This window comes from Equus caballus, chromosome 21, assembly GCF_041296265.1.
Source record: "Equus caballus isolate H_3958 breed thoroughbred chromosome 21, TB-T2T, whole genome shotgun sequence".
NCBI lineage: Eukaryota > Metazoa > Chordata > Mammalia > Perissodactyla > Equidae > Equus > Equus caballus.
Genome location: NC_091704.1, coordinates 18,584,625 through 18,602,724, shown reverse-complemented (window position 1 = coordinate 18,602,724; position 18,100 = coordinate 18,584,625). Strand labels below are relative to the sequence as shown.

General features: G+C 41.8%; 1 long non-coding RNA gene across 4 annotated transcripts in view; it reads right to left on the bottom strand.

Moving 5' to 3' along the window:
- Positions 1 to 18,100, bottom strand: part of LOC106782338 (uncharacterized) — a 209,607-nt gene that overhangs the window by 146,900 nt on the left and 44,607 nt on the right. For 2 of the 4 annotated variants that reach the window (XR_011430494.1, XR_011430491.1), the window contains one exon: positions 11,425 to 13,624. The exons of the other annotated variants lie outside the window; for them this stretch is intronic. This is a non-coding gene — a long non-coding RNA (uncharacterized lncRNA). Of the gene's footprint in view, positions 1 to 11,424; positions 13,625 to 18,100 lie in introns of those variants that run through there. 4 annotated transcript variants of the gene reach the window in all.

Sequence of the window (18,100 nt, the reverse complement as noted above, 5' to 3'; positions counted from 1 at the left end):
TGATGGGTACAAGATACTGTTCATGATTTTGTATAAAAGTATATGAGTATGTACACATGCATAGCACAGGAAGAGAAGTTTTTTAAAAAGCTAAAACCTTATGCAATAAAGATTGTCAGTAGGAATGAAATAAGGTTAAGTATAGTGGTATCAAAACAGTTGTAGGAAACAAAATTGAATGACAGTCTAAAACTTCCCTATATAAAAACATAAAATATAATTTAGTGATATGAATATGGGTCACTAATTCCAGAATAAATTTCCAATTACTTGGAAATAAAAGAATATAATAGAAGGGCTTTTAAAATTCAGAGGAAGCAGCATCTAAGTTATAATTTCATCTTATATAAAGCTATGTGGATTCAAATATGCTTATGGGAGGCAGAGGTAATTCTTAGTCAGAGGTAAAGAACATGCTTTCAAGATTACAGTTAAATACGATGCCACTTTTAGAAATAGATCTAAGGCCAAAAGGAATAAGAAATGACAGAATGTGAAAACTAGTTGGCAATATGTGTAAAGGGTGATTTATTAGCACTAAGTATACAGAAGAACATTCACTTCTTTTTTTTGTTTATAGAAAGGATTTGCAAGTGAAGAATATTAAAGTGACAGCTAAATTCTTTCAGCAAAAAAAAAAAAAATTAAATCTAGGGCCAGCCCTGGTGGCCTACTGGTTAAGTTTGGTGTGTTCCACTTTGGTGGCCTGGGTTCAGTTCCTGGGTGTGAACCTACACCACTCATCTGTCAGTGGCCACGCTGTGGTGGCAGCTCATATACAAAAAGAGGTAGATTGGCAACAGATGTTAGCTCAGGGCGAATCTTCCTCAGAAAAAAAGAAGAAAAATCTAAAAAAACAATAGAGAGGACACAAAATGACTGAGTGATAGATTTGACTTCACTTTATTAATAAACACCCACAAATCCCTGCATATACATCTATACATACATAAAAGAACTCAATGACTAACAGCAAAATTGGTGAAAAAAACTTCAATTCCTTGTTTGGAAGAATGCAACCAAAAACAGGAATAAAAACCCTCTGACCCCATTATACAAATGTAAAGCATTTGTACAGACAATTTTACAATAAAGAAAATACATGAATAAGTAACCCACAAATATATTCTGGTCACGGGTAATGAAATAATTGCAAAATAAAGGATTTAGCATACCATTTTTTACCTATCAAATAAAAACTTTTTTATGTGAATACCCAGAGTGAAAGAAGATACCATGAAATGCATGTCTCATGAATTACTATTGCAAGGCAATATTCACAAGCAATACACTGGTCTAGATCTTTCCTATCAATATGGAAACATATTTGAATATACCCCATCTTAAATATAAAAAAGAAATGTCCTCATTGCACTGGACATTCTTCCATGCATAGTACCCTATTTTTCTACTCCTTTTAATTTCACAGCTCCTTGGATATGTTCTACTTTTACTGGAAGCACTTTATGCCTCCCATTCCCTCCCCTAACAGGACTTCCATCTCCTAATTATCAACAATTACCCATGTGTTGTGAGTTCAAAGTTCACTTCCCTTTTTTCCATCATAAATAAATTCATATTTACTTAATCAGACAAGGAGACAACTATAGAGATCTCTAGGCTCTGGGCTAGGCTGGCAGCTGTCAGGTGATTCTCTCTGACCCCTTCTTTCAGTACATACTAGGCTCTCAGACTCACCTGGATGGGTAGTCTGAAGGGAAGGTCTCCACTGTGTGGAAGTCCGAATTCCTTTTGGATGATTGATGATGGAGACTTAAGCTCTCTCCCAGACAAGACAGCAGAAAGGAGTGAAGCATCAGTCCCCCAGCCAAACTTAGAACTCCAAAAGCAACAACCAGGTCTGCTCCGGCCCACATGTGCACACACCAAGAGACTACAGCAGAGGAGATATTTACAGCTCCTTATGTCTGCTTATTTGTCACATTTCCTTCTTGTTACCCCAACCTCCAGACATCTGATTTCTCCATGGGAAACTAGTCTGAAGAGAAGAAAAGTTTGTCTCTAAATTTTGTGTTCCCATTAGACCAGGTTAGAATTAAGTGAATTCAGTTTTTATTAGTTCTTTCTCATGATTTCTGCTGGCTTCCAGAAGTCTAACGTTGCAGCAGTCCCTTATCTCAATCCTGATTTAAAACTTTCTCCAAAGTCTAAGACTGAGCAACCCATCTGGATTAGATCCCTTGAATCTTCAAACTATCGACTTGTGGTGGAGACACAGTCCCTGATATTTACATAGAATTGCTATTTTCCTTTTTGACAAAGGGTAGAACTAAGTTCCTTTGATATAAACCTTGAGTGCCACATACCTTGGCTTCGTGACACATTTCCAAAACAATTAGGAAATTTCACATTTATATCACAAGTTAAGAGCTCTCCCTCATTATGAAATATTTGTTATTTATAAGAAATATCTTTAGATATTTTTGTACTATAATATGAGCTTGGAATAGGAAAGTAAATTGATTCTTCCCTGTAGCCTCCAGAAGGAACCCAGCCAAGCAAGCATCTTGATTTTAGCTCAATGAGACCCATTTCAGGCTTTTGACCCCCAGAATTGTAAGAGCATAAATGTGTTTGTTTTAAGTCACCAGTGTGGTAATTTTACATTAGCATTAGGAATTGAATAGAAACATTTATCCAATAAAATTTTATTCAGGAAACTGAGATTAAGCATATCAATTCATTCATTTAGCTTCCCCTGGAGAAAGGCATACTCTGCTGTAATCGCACCATAAGTAGAAGAAATTGGAATCAATTTGGAGGCATTCAGTCTCTTTAGTTAATGGAGAATTTCTCATGCACCAAAGTAAATGTGCTTCAGATTTTGATGCCTTTGAGGCATTAAGAATAGAAAAGTAATTTATAATTTAAATTTATGTCTATGTTTAATTTAAATTTTTGTGTCTATATTTTTATTCTCTTTTAATTTCATGTCAATTCAAACATTCATTCTTTTGATTTCTATCATCTCCTACTTTCTCTCAAGTTTCCTTTCAACATAAAATATGAGATTATAAATGAGGCCGTGTTTGTGTATTTATATGTGTGTATGTTTATTTAAAGTTAAAATGTGGATACAAGTACACACACGCATATATACATACCCACAACTTTACCTTTGAACATTTTCTTTGGACTCAACAAAATATGTACACACAAGAGGGAAATTCATTGCAACACAGGCCTATCTTAACAATCAAGAAAAATCTCAAACAAGCAATCTCAAACCACACCTAACAGAATTAGCAAAAGAAGAACAAAAAAGCTCAAAGTCAGCAGAAGGAGGGAAATAATAGAAATTAGAGCAGAAATAAATGAAATTGAAACAAAAAAACAGTAAAAAGGATCAATGAAACAAAGAGCTGCTTCTTTGAGAAGATAAACAAAATTGACCATCGCTTAGCCAGACTCACTAAGAAAAAAGAGACAAGGCTCAAATAAATAAAATTAGACATGAGAGAGGAGAAATTACAATGGATACTACAGAAATACAAAAGATTATGAGAGAATACATTGAAAAACTATACGCCAACAAATTGGATAATCTAGAAGAAATAGACACATTCTTAGAAATATACAACCTTCCAAAACTGAATCAAGAAGAAATAGAGAATCTGAACAGACCAATTGCCAGTAAGGAGATCAAAACAGTAATCAAAAACCTCCCAAAAAATAAAAGTCCAGGACCAGGTGGCTTCCCTGGTGAATTCTACCAAACATTCAAGGAAGACTTAATAGCTATCCTTCTCAAACTCGTCCAAAACATTGAAGAGGAAGGGAAGCTTCCTAACTCATCCTACAAAGCCAAAATTACTCTGGTACCAAAACCAGACAAGGACAACACAAAAAAGGAAAATTACAGGCCAAAATTGCTGATGAACATAGATGCAAAAACCCTCAGCAAAATATTAGGAAACCAAATACAACAATACATTGAAAAGTTCATACACTATGATCAACTGGGATTTATTCCAGGAATGCAGGGATGGTTCAACATCCACAAATCAATCAATGTGATACACCACATTAACAAAATGAAGAATAAAAATCACATGATCATCTCAATAGATGCAGAAAAAGCATTTGACAAGATACAGCATCCATTTATGATAAAAAAAAAAAACTCTGAATAAAATAGGTGTAGAAGGAAAGTACCTCAACATAATAAAGGCTATATATGACAAACCACAGCTAATATCATCCTCAATGGAGAAAAACTGAAAGCAGTCTCTCTAAGAGCAGGAACCAGACAAGGATGCTCACTTTCACCACTGTTACTTAACATAGTATTGGAGGTCTTAGCCAGAGCAATTAGGCAAGAAAAAGAAATAAAAGGGATCCAATTGGAAAGGAAGAAGTGAAACTGTCAGTATTTGCAGATGACATGATTTTGTGTATATATATATAGAAAACCATAAAGAATCCATTAAAAAACTTTTAGAAATAATAAGTGAATACAGTCAAGTTGAAAGATACAAAATCAACATACAAAAATCAGCTGCATTTCTATACACTAATAATGAACTAGCAGAAAGAGAAATTAAGAATGTAATCCCATTTACAATTGCAACAAAATGAATAAAATATCTAGGAATAAACTTAACCAAAGAGGTGAAAGATCTGTACACTGAAAACTGTAAAATATTGTTGAAAGAAATGGAAGAAGACACAAAGAAATGGAAAGACAGTCCATGCTCTTGGACTGGAAGAATTAACATAGTTAAAATGTCCATACTCCCTAAAACAATCTACAGATCGATGCTGTCTCAAAGTCATAACATTATTCACAGAAATAGAACAAAAATCCCAAAATTTATATGGAACAACAAAAGGCCCCAAATAGCCAAAGGTATCCTGAGAAAAAAAGAACAAAGCTGGAGGTATCACACTCCCTGATTTCAAAATATACTACAAAGCTATAGTAACCAAAACAGCATGGTACTGGCACAAAAAGACATAAGGATCAATGGAACAGAATTGAGAGCCCAGAAATAAACCCACACATCTATGGACAGCTCATTTTCGACAAAGTAGCCAAGACCATATGACGGAGAAAGGAAAGTGTCGTCAACAATGGTTTTGGGAAAACTGGACAGCCACATGCAAAAGGACGAAAGTAGACCATCATCTTACACCATACACAAAAATTAACTCAAAATGGATTAAAGACTTGAATGTGAGACCTAAAACCATAAAGCTCCCAGAAAAAAACAGGCACTATGCTCTTTGACATCACTCTTAGCAGTGTCTTTTTAAATACCATGTCTACTCAGGCAAGGGAAGCAAATGGAAAAAAAAAAAATGAGACTACATAAAATTAAAAAGCTTCTGCAAGGCAAAGGAAATCATCAACAAAACCAAAAGACAACCCACCAAATGAGAGAAAATATTTGCAAATCATATATCTGACAAAAGGTTAATTTCCAAAATATATAAGGAACTTATACAACCCAACAGCCAAAAAATGAACAGCCCAATCAAGAAATGGACAGAGGATATGAACAGACATTTTTCCAAAGATATACAGATGGCCAACAGGCATATGAAAAGATGTTCAACATCACTAATTATGAGGGGAACGCAAATCAAAACTACAATAAGATATCACCTCACACCCATCAAAATGGATATAATTAACAAGACAAGAAATAACTAGTGTTGGAGAGGATGTAGAGAAAAGTGAACAGTCATACACTGCTGGTGGGAATGCAAACTGGTGCAGCCACTATGGAAAACAGGATGGAGATTTCTCAAAAAATTAAAAATAGGAATACCATATGATCCAGCTATTCCACTACTGGGTATTTATCCAAAATACATGAAATCAACAATTCAAAAAGATATATGCACCCTTATGTTCATCACAGCATTATTCACAATAGCCAAGATGTGGAAGCAACCAAGTGCCCATGAAGGGATGAATGCATAAAAGATTTGGTTTGTGTATATATACATATAGAATAGAATACTACTCAGCCATAAAAAAGACAAAATTGCCCCATTTTCAATAACACGGATGGACCTTGAGGGTATTATGCTAAGAAAATAAGTCAGACAGAGAAAGACAAATATTGTATGATTTCACTCATATGTGGAAGATAAACAAATGCATAGATAAGGACAACAGATTTGTGTTACCTGAGGGGAAGGAGGTGAAGAGAGGACAAAAGGGGTAAAAGGGCACATATGTACAGTGACAGATAAAACTAGACTACTGGTGGTGAACATGATGCGGTCTATACAGAAGCTAAATATAATAATGTACACCTGAAATTTACACAATGTTATAAGCCATTATGATCTCAATAAAATAATTTTTTTTAAAAAAAGGTACAGGGCCCACCCCATGGCATAGTGGTTAAGTTCGACGCTCTCCACTTCAGCATTCTGGGTTCATGGATTTGGATCCCAAGCACAGACCTACACCACTCAAGCCATGCTGTGGCAGCGACCCACATATAAAGTAGAGGAAGATTGGCACAGATGTTACCTCAGGGCTAATCTTCCTCAATTAAAAGAAAAAAGAGGAAGATTGGCAGCAGATGTTAGCTCAGGACGAATCTTCCTCAGCCAAAACAAAATGTGGTATATATATATATATACACACAATGGAATACTAGCACCCATAAAAAAATAAAATCAGCCATTAAAAAAATCTGAAATCTTGCCATTTGCAACAACATGGATGTACCTTGAGGTTATGCTAAGCAAAATGTCAGAAGGAGAAAGCCAAGTATTGTGTGATTTCACTCATGTGGAAGATAAAACAACAACAAATACGTAGATAGAATGGATTGGTGGTTCCAGAGCAGAAGGGGGATGGAGGGAGGGTGAAAGGTGTAAAGGGGCACATCTGTATGGTGACAACTAGCAGCTGGACTTTTGATGATGAACACAATGTAGTCTATACAGCAGTCGAAATATAATGTACACCTGAAATTTACATAGCATTATAAACTAAGTTTACCTCAATGAAAAAAGAATTCATTAATATGGATGCTTCATAAAGATTTAACCATCCCCCAACTGATTGGCTTTTTAAGATTGGTTTTAATCTCTCAACATGAAAAATAGTTCTCTGTGAACTTCCTAGTGTGTTTGTGTCTTTGTACAACTAATTCTGTAAAGACCATCCACAGAAATGGAATTGCACTGCCAATTGCTTGCAGTACTTAGAATCAGAAGCATAACTTGAGGCAAATGGGTAACTCCTGAGCCTTGGTCTCCTACCTGGGAAAGAGGGAAGTATCTGGGCCTTGGGGCACTGGAGGGTTTGATGGGATGATATAGGTAAAGTTCAAGGACAGGATTAGGACAGTGGACAGGAAATGGAAACTCATATCACAACAAGCAGAAACCGCTCTCATGTGTGTTTACCAAATGTTCTACAAAAAGCATATATGTTTTGCATGATCAGAAAAATTGCAAAACCAACCAAGGACTGTTATTTTGAAAGGAAACACACTCAGCAGTGCTGGGTAGAGCCAAATGCCAGGTTCCAGCCCGCTCAGTGGGATTAGGGTGTGGCTTTTGGCTGGGGTCTCTCACACTCAGCCAAGCCCCACATAAACAGGGGTCTCGCCTACTTACCTCACAGGTAAGAATGTTTTCACATTCTCCTGACAAAGGAAGTAATTGAGTCCCTAGTGATCATACTGAAAGAATTCAATGCCTACAGCTCCACTCTCAGCAGACACTTATTGTTCATGAAATCTTTAAACAGATATAAAGACGAATACAAAAAATCCCAGAAAATCACCAAGAAGCAAGAAGGAGAAGATGACTTCAAGTTCTGAGCTGCCTTGACTTCGAACACCTTCCCTAATCCGTGCAGAGCTAGAATCTACGTCAGAACATCAAGGAGTCAGAAGCTGAAAGTCTTTCTAAAGGAGACCATCTCTTTCTCTGTTTAAAAGAAATTGAGGGCTCAGAATTCAGGGCTCAAGGCTTGGATGGAATTATAATGGAAAGGCTCATTTATATAACAATTTGAGTTCCATTCATCCAACCCACCACTGCCACAGAACCCTCCTAAAAAATAGCTCTGACCTACCCACTCTTCTGCTCAAAAGTCCCTCCCAACTCTGCAGCTCCTACCAAATCCAACCCACAGTCCCTACTTGACCACAGAGGCCCCCACACTCTGGTTCCCACCCCGACTCTCTCTGCTTCAGCAAACTCCTCACTCTTCCTACATATGCCCCCCGCCCACCTGCCCTTCTTCATTCTCCTCCTCTGTGGGGATCCTTCTGTCTCCACATGGCCAAACCCAGCCAATCTTCCAGTCCGATACCAGTAGTAAGTATCCCATCCACTCAGCCTGACCCCTCATCTCACCTTCCTCACTCACTGTCACCCCTCCTCTCTCTGGACATTGTTTGCTATCAAATACAGGAGTTCAGAGAATCCAACTGGAATGTGTTTCATGAAGCACACATATTACTTACTAATTTTGATTCCATTTCGATTGCCCTTAGTACAGTGTCTTGTACATAATTCAGACACAATGAGCACTCCCTGGGTAAATGCATGAATACTAGGAATGTCCTGGTCTGACTCTCCCAGAGTTTGGATCTTTTCCCACACACTCAGCCAGAGTTCTGCATGGTCAGAGCTGAAAACACTTGTGGTTGACACTGAACCTGACTGAGGGTTTCCCATATATATGAGATAGTCAGCTCCTCAGAGAATCCCTCCCCTTGGCAGGGATCCCTGTTCCAATTGCTAATTAATGCTGCTTATGCCAACTTCCTGGAGCAAGTGACCATTACATCCAGACTAGTTTCAGAAATATACAGTGAGTATACAACTCTTTTATTCTCCTTCTTTGGTCCTGGGTTTTATGAACAAGGTGAAATATTGTAACAGAAGATTGGACTAATTTTAGCTTGAAAAATAAAAAGTGTAGGTAACTGAGGGCAGGGGTGAAAAGCACAATACAAAGTAGGAAATGTCCAGGAATGATGAGGAGTCAGTGACACTTCTGTCCTGACCTAGGGTGACCTGTCCTGACCCGAGGTATAAGGACCAAGCAGGTGCTGGCTTGGTCCTTATACCTCAGAAATAGTGTTTTCCTGCCCAGATGGTCTCTCCGCTCTACTTCCTGGTATCTATAATTTGGCAGGTGCTTATATTTTAAAATGTATGGATATAAATATATAGGCATGGATATATCATGTTTGGAGTTTTGTTCTGATTAAGAGGCACACTTGTGACAGAAAATTAGAACATAGAAAAAATTCAATGGAGAAAACAAAATACCCCATAATCTCACCTCTGGGAATTGACCTCCTTTCACTCCCAAGTTTCTGGGTCTTTGAGTTTCAGTTTGGATCAATCATGAACATTTGTGTTTGGCTTTTGGGTGACATTTTCATTGCCCTGCTGACTCTACAATGTAGCTGGAAAGACTAATCAGCTAGAGGTCACCTAGTTAGCCTACCTTCTGTGTTTAGAGATGGGCAGGAAGCCCAAGATAGGAAGTGGAAGGGGTGAAGCCAAGCCTTTGGTTTGTTTTTCCTTCACCCCAAAATCATATCTTTCCACTTACTCTTCAACTTCAAAATGTTTCTTGACTCAAACCTAATCATTCTCCTCCTTCCACATGCCATCGTCCAGCTTCTCCATATGGACCATCTTCTCCATGGTCCATAGAGAAAGCAACAAAGACCACCCCAAGAGCTAATATTTATTAAAGAGGATTATTAATATTAATAATCAATAACTATGAGAAAAGTACCATAATTAGCCCATTTTACTGATGAAGCCTTGAGCTCGGAGAGTTAGTAACTTAGCCAAGATCTCTGAAATAGGAAGTGCTGAGATCCAGGATATGAGTCTACACTATGTAATTCCAGAGTCTTGAAGCAAACACTATGCTATCTGGCCATGAGACTAACCAAAAAAGAAAGTTCTGGATCCAACTGATTGGATTTGTGTGTTAAACCATAGCATACACACTTAAAAGTATGGAAATCGTTAAGTGTATAGTTTAATGAATTATCCAAAGGAGACACACCTGCTAACCAGTACCTATAAGAAATAGAACATTACCAACTCTCCAGGAGACCCTCATGTGCCCATCCCAAGTCACTGCCCTCTCTTCCCCAAGGGTAGCAAATATTATTATTTCTTTATTAGTTTTGCTTGTTTTTGAACTTTATTTAAATGGAATCATATAGAACTTACTCTTTTATGTCAGGCTGCTTTCATTACGTTTGTGAATTTCAAACATATTTATGAATGTGGCTGTAGTTCATTTTTATTTCTGTAGCATATAACCTTATTAAAAAATGTACCCCATTTTATTTATCCTTTTATTGTTGATGCAAGTTTGGGTTGTTTCAAGTTTAGAGGATTACCAAATAACGCTGCTCCGAACATTCTTTTGCAATCATGCACATGTGTAGGCATTTCTATTGGGTATCTACCTAAGAGAAAAATTTTGGGGTCCTAGAGTATGTGTAAGTCCATTTTAGGAGATCCTAACAGTTTTTGAAAGTGGTTGTAGCAGCTGTCACCCACAGCAGTGTATGAAAGCCCAGTGACTCTATCCACACCAATGCTTGGTATTGTTGGTGGTTTTTATGTTAGTCACTGTGTATTGGTATCACATCGTGGTTTTAATTTGCATTTTCCTGACAAGTAACGATGTTATACACCTTTTCAAATACTTGTTGGTCATTTGGTTATCTTTTTTGTAAAATTCCTAGTCACATATTTTGCCCATTTTTTCTGGTAGATTGTCTTTTTTTCTTAATAATTTGTGGGAGTTAGTTACATATCCTATAAGAAGATTTTTCCAGATAAAATATTGCAAATGTTTATTCCCATTCTGTTCTTGCCTTCCTGCTCTCTTGAAGGTGTCTTTTGATGAAGAGACATTCTTAATTGTAATCAGGTCCAATTTATTGATTTTTGTCTTCATGTTTAGTGTACACTGTGACCTATCTAAGAAATCTTTGCCTGCCCCAAAATCATGAAAATATACTCCTGTGTCATCTACTGCAAATGTCACTGTTTTAAACATCCACATTTGGTTGTAAAATCCACCTGGAACTGACTTTTGTTTATGGTGTGAGGTAGAAGTCAAGATGAATTTCTTTCCTGTATGGATAGCCAGTGCCCCCGAGCCATTGACTGAGAAGACTATCTTCTCCCCAGTGCTCTGCCTGCCTCCTCTGTCACATACAAATATTCATATCTGTGAGTCTCAGAAGGACTCTCTATTCTTTCTACTTCTCCTTGGGGCCATCCTTGCACTATGAGCACACTGCCCTGATGAGTGTAGCTTTATACTAAGACTTCACACCGGCTAGTGGAAGCCCTCCAAGTGTGTTCTCCTTCAAGATTGTCTTGACTATATGCTACCACTTGTATTTCAATGAAAATTCTGAAATTGGATTGTCAGTGTCCACAAGATATCTGCTGAGATACTTTATTGCGATTGTATGAATCTTAGATCAATTAGGAGACAAGTGACATCTTAGCAACACATAGCAAAACAAACAAGAACATTAAAAAAAAAAAACCTGAGCCAAAGCAAAACATCATAATAACAAGGAAGAAATGATAAACTGCGAAGAAATATTTGCAATTCATATCACAAAAGGGTTCATGTCCCCAATATATAAAAAGTTCCTAGAAATTAATAAGGAAAAGAACACACACTGTAGAAAAATTGGCAAAACACATGAACCCAAAGTTTATGGGAAAAGATATATAAATAGCCCTAAATATATGAAAATATGCTCAAGCTCAGTCATACTATGACAAAATTATTGAATTCAAAAATGTGACAAAGCTGAGAGAGAAAATAGAAAAGAGATTCTCTCTTTCCAGGCTCTGCAGGCCCACCAGGTCCAGCACCCTGAGGACCCACCTGACTGCACTGGGGGCACCTATGGGGCTCCAGAAGATGTTGGTGCTCAGAAGTTGCAGGTGGGGATGGCAAAGAACTCACTCATAAGCAGAACAGCTGGTGCAGTGCATATGCTGGTGCAGAGACAAGGCAGGGCTCAGGTGCACTCTTTGTCCTGGGGCCTGCACCTGGCCACTTGTGAGCACTGGGCCCTTGATAGGAGACCTGGACACTCCTGTTCCATGTCCACCAGCATCAACCCATGTTAGGAGGCCAATGCACCTGTGCCCACTGGAACCTGGCACTCCAACAGCCCATCCAGTGTTGATGGAGCCTGACAACGTGTCCTGCTGTGCATGCACTTATGAAGTTCTGCATTCAATGTCTCTTTGTATAGTTGGGAAACTGAAGCCCAGAAAGGGGCAGGGACTGGCCCAGAGAACAGTACATGGGCACAGTCAAGAAGAAAAATGAGGACACTGGCTCAACCCCTCCAATCACATTTAATTTTGAAATGACAGCCCCTAAGATCTCGGTGAACTCTGCCCAGCCCCTCCCAGTTTGGGCCATTTTCCTTCCTGTATCCTCATGAGGCACAGGCATGCACAAACAGAAGCCAACTTCACAGTTGGGGGCCATGGGAGGGTAGTTAAGAAGAGCATAGACCCTGTAAGTGACAAGGGAAAGAGAAGAAAGGGGCTTGAGACAGCTCTGCAATGGAATAGGGCATCCATTCTCCTGCCAACATGTCCAGGGGTCCATAGCATGAGGGTGATCCTTAAATTTTCCACCGTCCTGCCTGGGCAGAGGCCATCTCCACAGTAGTCTCCAGAGGACAAGGTCTAGGGTCCTGCACTCCACCACTCTGGGCCCCTGGAACTGGGCTGAGCACACCCTATCCTCTAGTATAGACAAGGACTACAGGAGAGAAGGTCTGTTTCCTTCTCTACAAATTGGGTGCTTGCAGTGGCTGGTCCCAAGGGTTCTGCATGCTTGTAAAGTCTGTAGACCTTGGTTCTCTACCAATGACCCACTGTGCTCTGAGGACAATGGGTATATGCTTTTCACTGCCTGAATGTCCTTCAGGGCAGAGAGGAGCTCGGGGATTAAAGATTTGGGGTAGGGCAGAATGCGGCAGAGCCAGGGACTGAGAGTCAGGGGTCTGAGAGCAAGATCACTCATAATCGGATCCTGGGAGTCCTCATTTGGAAGTAGGGGGAATCACTGCCCTGGCTGAGGTGAAGACGACTTTTGAGCAAACTAGACACCGCAGAATAGAGAGGCAAAGAGAGGGCAAGAGTGTCTTCTGAGGTCCCTTACACAGCCCTGAAACCCTGCAGGTCCTGCTCCTTTACCCCTGGGACTCTGGAGGGCCTCTGCCTCCAGGTCACCCAACTAAAGCTTCCTGCCAGGGGCTGCCGTTATAGTGCTGGCCATCAGGGAAAGACAGCCTCCTGTGTCAGTGGTGCCCCCTGAGCTTTCCTGGAGCGACTGAAGCAGAAACAGTCACGCAAAGGTCATTCTGGCCATGCCCCTGCCTCGGAAACAACATGCACCTCTTGTTGTTAGTGATCATCTCTATGGAACGACCTGGTCAGAGGAAGGAAGAAGAGCTCCAAGATCTTCCCTTTTACTTCTTCAGAGATGATGCTCTGAGAACTCATCCCATGCCAGGTACCTTGGAGTGTCCAAGTCCAGTGCTGAAAATGGCCAAGTGGTCTCTGTCTTCCAGGAGCTACCAGTCTGGAGGAGAGAAGGACAAAAGCACAGAAGCAAAACATATGAAAGGAAAGAGTAAGTGCTAACTGAAAAATAAAGCAGGGTGATATGAGGGAGGGCTGGGGGTGGGGGGTGTCACTGGGTAGGAGGGTCTGAAAGGCCTCACTGGGGTGACATTTGCTGGGACCAGAATGACAAGAGGGAGCCAGCCCTGCACAAGTCTGGGAGCAGCGTGTCAGGGAGAAGACATCACTGGTGCAGAGACTTGCAGGCAGAAGTGAGTTTGACAAGAGGAGGTTAGAAGCATGGCCAGTGTGGCTGGGGAGAGCCTGGGAGGAGAGAGGAGCAGGAGGAGGGCAGGGCCAGATCTTGGGGCCTGGTAGACTGTTAGTTATCCCTTCCTCTCTGGAAACATTGCTCCAATATGTTGCATCTTAAAACTACAAGAATTTTGGGGCCGTCCCAGTGGCGCAGCGGTTAAGTTCGCACGTTCCGCTTCTCAGCGGCCCAGGGTTCACCAGTTGGGATCCCGGGTGCAGACATGGCACCGCTTGGCAAAAGCCATGTTGTTGTAGGCGTCCCACATATAAAGCAGAGGAAGATGGGCATGGGCGTTAGCTCGGGGCCAGTCTTCCTCAGCAAAAAGAGGAGGATTGGCAGTAGTTAACTCAGGGCTAATCTTCCTCAAAAAACAAACAAACAAACAAACAAACAACTACAAGTATTTAACATCTCAAGTTTGGTGGATGAAGAATCCAGGCACGTATTAGCTCTGTTCCTGTGCTCAAGCTGTCTCACAGGCTGAGGCTGCAGCCTCAACTGAGGCTCAACTGACATAAGATTTGCTCCCAAGTTCACTCAAAGGATTCAGGATGCAGTTTGGGCTCAGAGCACAAGTTCCTTTCTATCTGTCTGCCTGGGCACTGCTTCGGTTCTCTCCTTGGTGGGCCCCTACATAGAGCAGCTCAAAATATCTGTGCTTGATTCCCCAGTTCAGGGATATGACAGAGAGAGAGACAGAGATACAGAGAGAGACAGAGAGAAAAGTGGAACACAAGAGAGGGAGTAAGAAGGAAGTGAGAGACTTCTTGTGTTTAAAACAGAAATGGCATCCCTTCACATTGGCTGTATTCTATTAGTCAGAAGCGAGTAACTAATGACTCAGTGGTTACACAGCGATGTGGAAAGGATGGGTATACCAAGGGTGGGACCAGTGGCTGCCACTGTAGAGGTTTCCCACCTCAAAGACTAAGATGAGGCACTTGGGTCTCATTCTAAATGTAACAGGAAACAATTGAAAGGTTTTAATCCAGAGGATGACAGTGTCTGGAATTCGTTCATTAAGTCCCTCATGGTTCTGACATTAAAATGAGGCCAAGGTAGAAGTGAGTGTTCCAATATCACATTGCCAGAACCCAGGCCTGTTTTGAGTGGTGTCCCAAGCTGTGTCCCACCCCTTCTCACTATTCTTCCATCTCTAAGTTTATGCCTTAGATATACATGACACTAGCCCTCAGGTGTGATAGATATTATCTCCTATATGCCCGACGATGTCCCTAGGAAGCAGATTCTAGCCTGATCCCCACTGTACATGTTAGGAGACTGGGAAGGACTTGAGAGGCACAATGAGGTTTCCAGGACAGAGAACTGGTCAGAAAAAGGAGGTCTGAATTCAGCTCTGTCTCCTCAAAGCTAGGACCCTAATTACATTTCCAGGGAGCTGTGGCTAGCGCTGTGCTGGCTCACTGTGTACAGTTAAGGAGATGATATAGGGGAGAAGGGTGAGTAGTAACAGCCCAGCAGGGGCTTTGGGTAGTCTGTTTGAAGGAATGGGTCAGGTAATGGAATCTTGAGAGAGTGACCTCACTTTCTTGGTGATAGCCCCAACAGAACTTAGAACTCTGGTCACCAGGAACCCACAGCCCCCTATCCAACTCACTTGACCAGACACACTCAGGAGAACAAGATGTTCTGCTGTTGTGTCCTGAATTGCAGAGGCACTGGGCTGGCGAAAGCCCAGAGTGAAAGGCTCTTCTGTTGCTGTAGACATTGGCTCAGCCCTCATCCCTGATACCACTGGCCATTTGGCAGGAGGTACCCAAAGGTAACACAGGGCAGACCAGGGCAAGCCAATGTGGGACAGGCCACATTATGATCCCAGTGGAGCAGCCCCACACCCCGTGCCCCTCATCATGTGTGTGTGTGTGTGTGTGTTTGTGTGTGTGTGAGTGGAGGAGGGAAAGCAAGGGATGAATGGCATGCTCTTCTTGGGCAGGAGCAGGTTGTTAGGTATTGGAGGCCTGGTGGACCTGTTGTGTTCATCCCCCAGGTCATGGCTGACAGCATAAGGTGAGCTCCTCTACTCATATGTGACCCAAGTCCAAGAGGTTTCATACTATTCCCTCCCTGACTAGAGTTCTTTGCAGATGCCACTCTGTGCCTGAACTAGGAAACAGAAATTCTCATGGGGTTGCCCCACCGTGACAATATCCAGGCAGGCCTCGATGCCTCCTAGCCTCTCTATTGAGCAGTATTTTTGCAAAATTCCACTCAGACATCATCAAGGAGTTGACCAATGGGTCCAACTGCTCTAACTCCCTAGACAACGGGCAGGTGCACCAGGCCGCCAACACCATCCACTGGTCTGAGGTGAAAATGGGTGGAGAGGGATCTCCATACCCAAGACCCTGAGATGATCAGGGTGGCCCAGAACTCTGACTCAAAGCTAGGGACTCCCCTGGGGCCCTCCCAGGCCTTTCCAACATGAGTGTCCCACAGGCCAGATCCCAAAGGAATCTGGACCTCCACATGTAACTCACCCACTACGTGGTAGAGTAGAAATATACTCCTCACTTTCTTGTTGGAATGGTAGAGAAAATATTTAATGTTGCTTTCACTTTTCACAAGGCCGCTTTTTATGAGCATCAGCACTTTGCCACTGTTTTGATTTTTTTAATGACTCACTCCAGGTATCCTGTGGAACAATCAGCTCCACTGTCCTTGCAGAGCTTCTCCAAGCCTTACAAATCATCACACTTCAGAGGGTGACTTCTACACAAAGGAGGGGCGTGGGATTACTTGATTCTATACATTTCTCTGCAACTTGTCACCTCACAGAACACATCTAATCATTGTAGGTCTGTCAGATCAGGAGCTGTGGCTTTATGTGACTTCACAATATCTCATAAAGGAAGTCATTTGCCACAGCAATTCAACCTTTCAATGTTGTTGGACCTTGACATGATTCAATTCTGTTGCCATTTCAGCAGTGCTGCAGGGAACATCTGAAGTGTGTCCTCATAGTCTGTTAGTTTACTAGGTCTGCCATAACATAGAACCACCAATTGGGTGGAAAGTCCCTGATGCTTACTGGCCCAGCACCAGGCTCTGCCTTAGTAGAGCTCCACCCAGGACATCGTCGAGGAGCTGATTGACGGCTTCAACTACTCCACCTCCCTAGACAAGGGGCAGATGCATCTGGCAACCAACAACAGCCAACCGTGGTCTTGGGTAAGTAGGGGCACACGGGGTCTCCACATCCAGGACCCCCAGGTGACTGGGGTGGACCCAGAACCCAGACTGGAATCTGGTGACTCCCCTGGGATCCTCCCAGGAATGCAGTTTCCCCAGAGCCTTCCCCTCCGTGTCAGGAGCAGACCAAGCCTCCAGTTGAGAGGGAATGTCATGTAGCCCATGCTATGGACAGTCCTAGGTTCTGACCTGCGTGATCTGGAGCAGCCACTTAAAATCTCTAACCCTCTGTTTTCCAATATCTACAGTGGGGAAGTTTGTTGATGATTCACTGGGATAAGGCACTTAACACAGGCTATTAATACTGGGACGTGCTATTGTTTCTCAGCTCAAAAAATGCCTGGAAGGTACCAGTTGTTTATCATTCTCCCCAAAATCAAATGATGCTGTTAAAGCCTAGAACCTTTTTCTGTGTGGGCTCTCATGTCCCTCCTCTTGCCCAAGTTCCTGAGGTGATGAGAGCTTCTGGTCTGAACTCCAAACCCTGATCTTCCTGGTGGCTCATGGTGATGCCACTGACTACATGTCCCTCCTTGTCCACTCGGTGTGAAAAGGAGTCAACTCTGGCACAGGATGAGACCTGCACAACGCTGACCCCCAAGACAGGCATAACAGAGAAGCTAGCAGAGGCCCTGGTACCAGCCTTCCTGGATGGAGACATCTCCTACATCACCACCTTCTCATCCACGTACCATCGCCACCTTCACCACCACCCAACAGGTCCTGGACCAGGTGTTCCACAGGTGAGTGCCAGCCCCTCCATAGCACAGTGGTGAGTCTCTCACCTACTAACTGTGTGTCTGTGAAATGTCAACACACCTCTCTGAGCTTCACTTATCTCTTCTGAAAAGTGGAGTGGTAGGAAGATGAACTTCTTAGGGTTATTGTAGGAAATCATGGGATCAGCCACGGCAGGTGCTTACTTGCTGCCTGGCTCTGCAGAAGGGGCTGCAGGATGTGCTGTGGTTG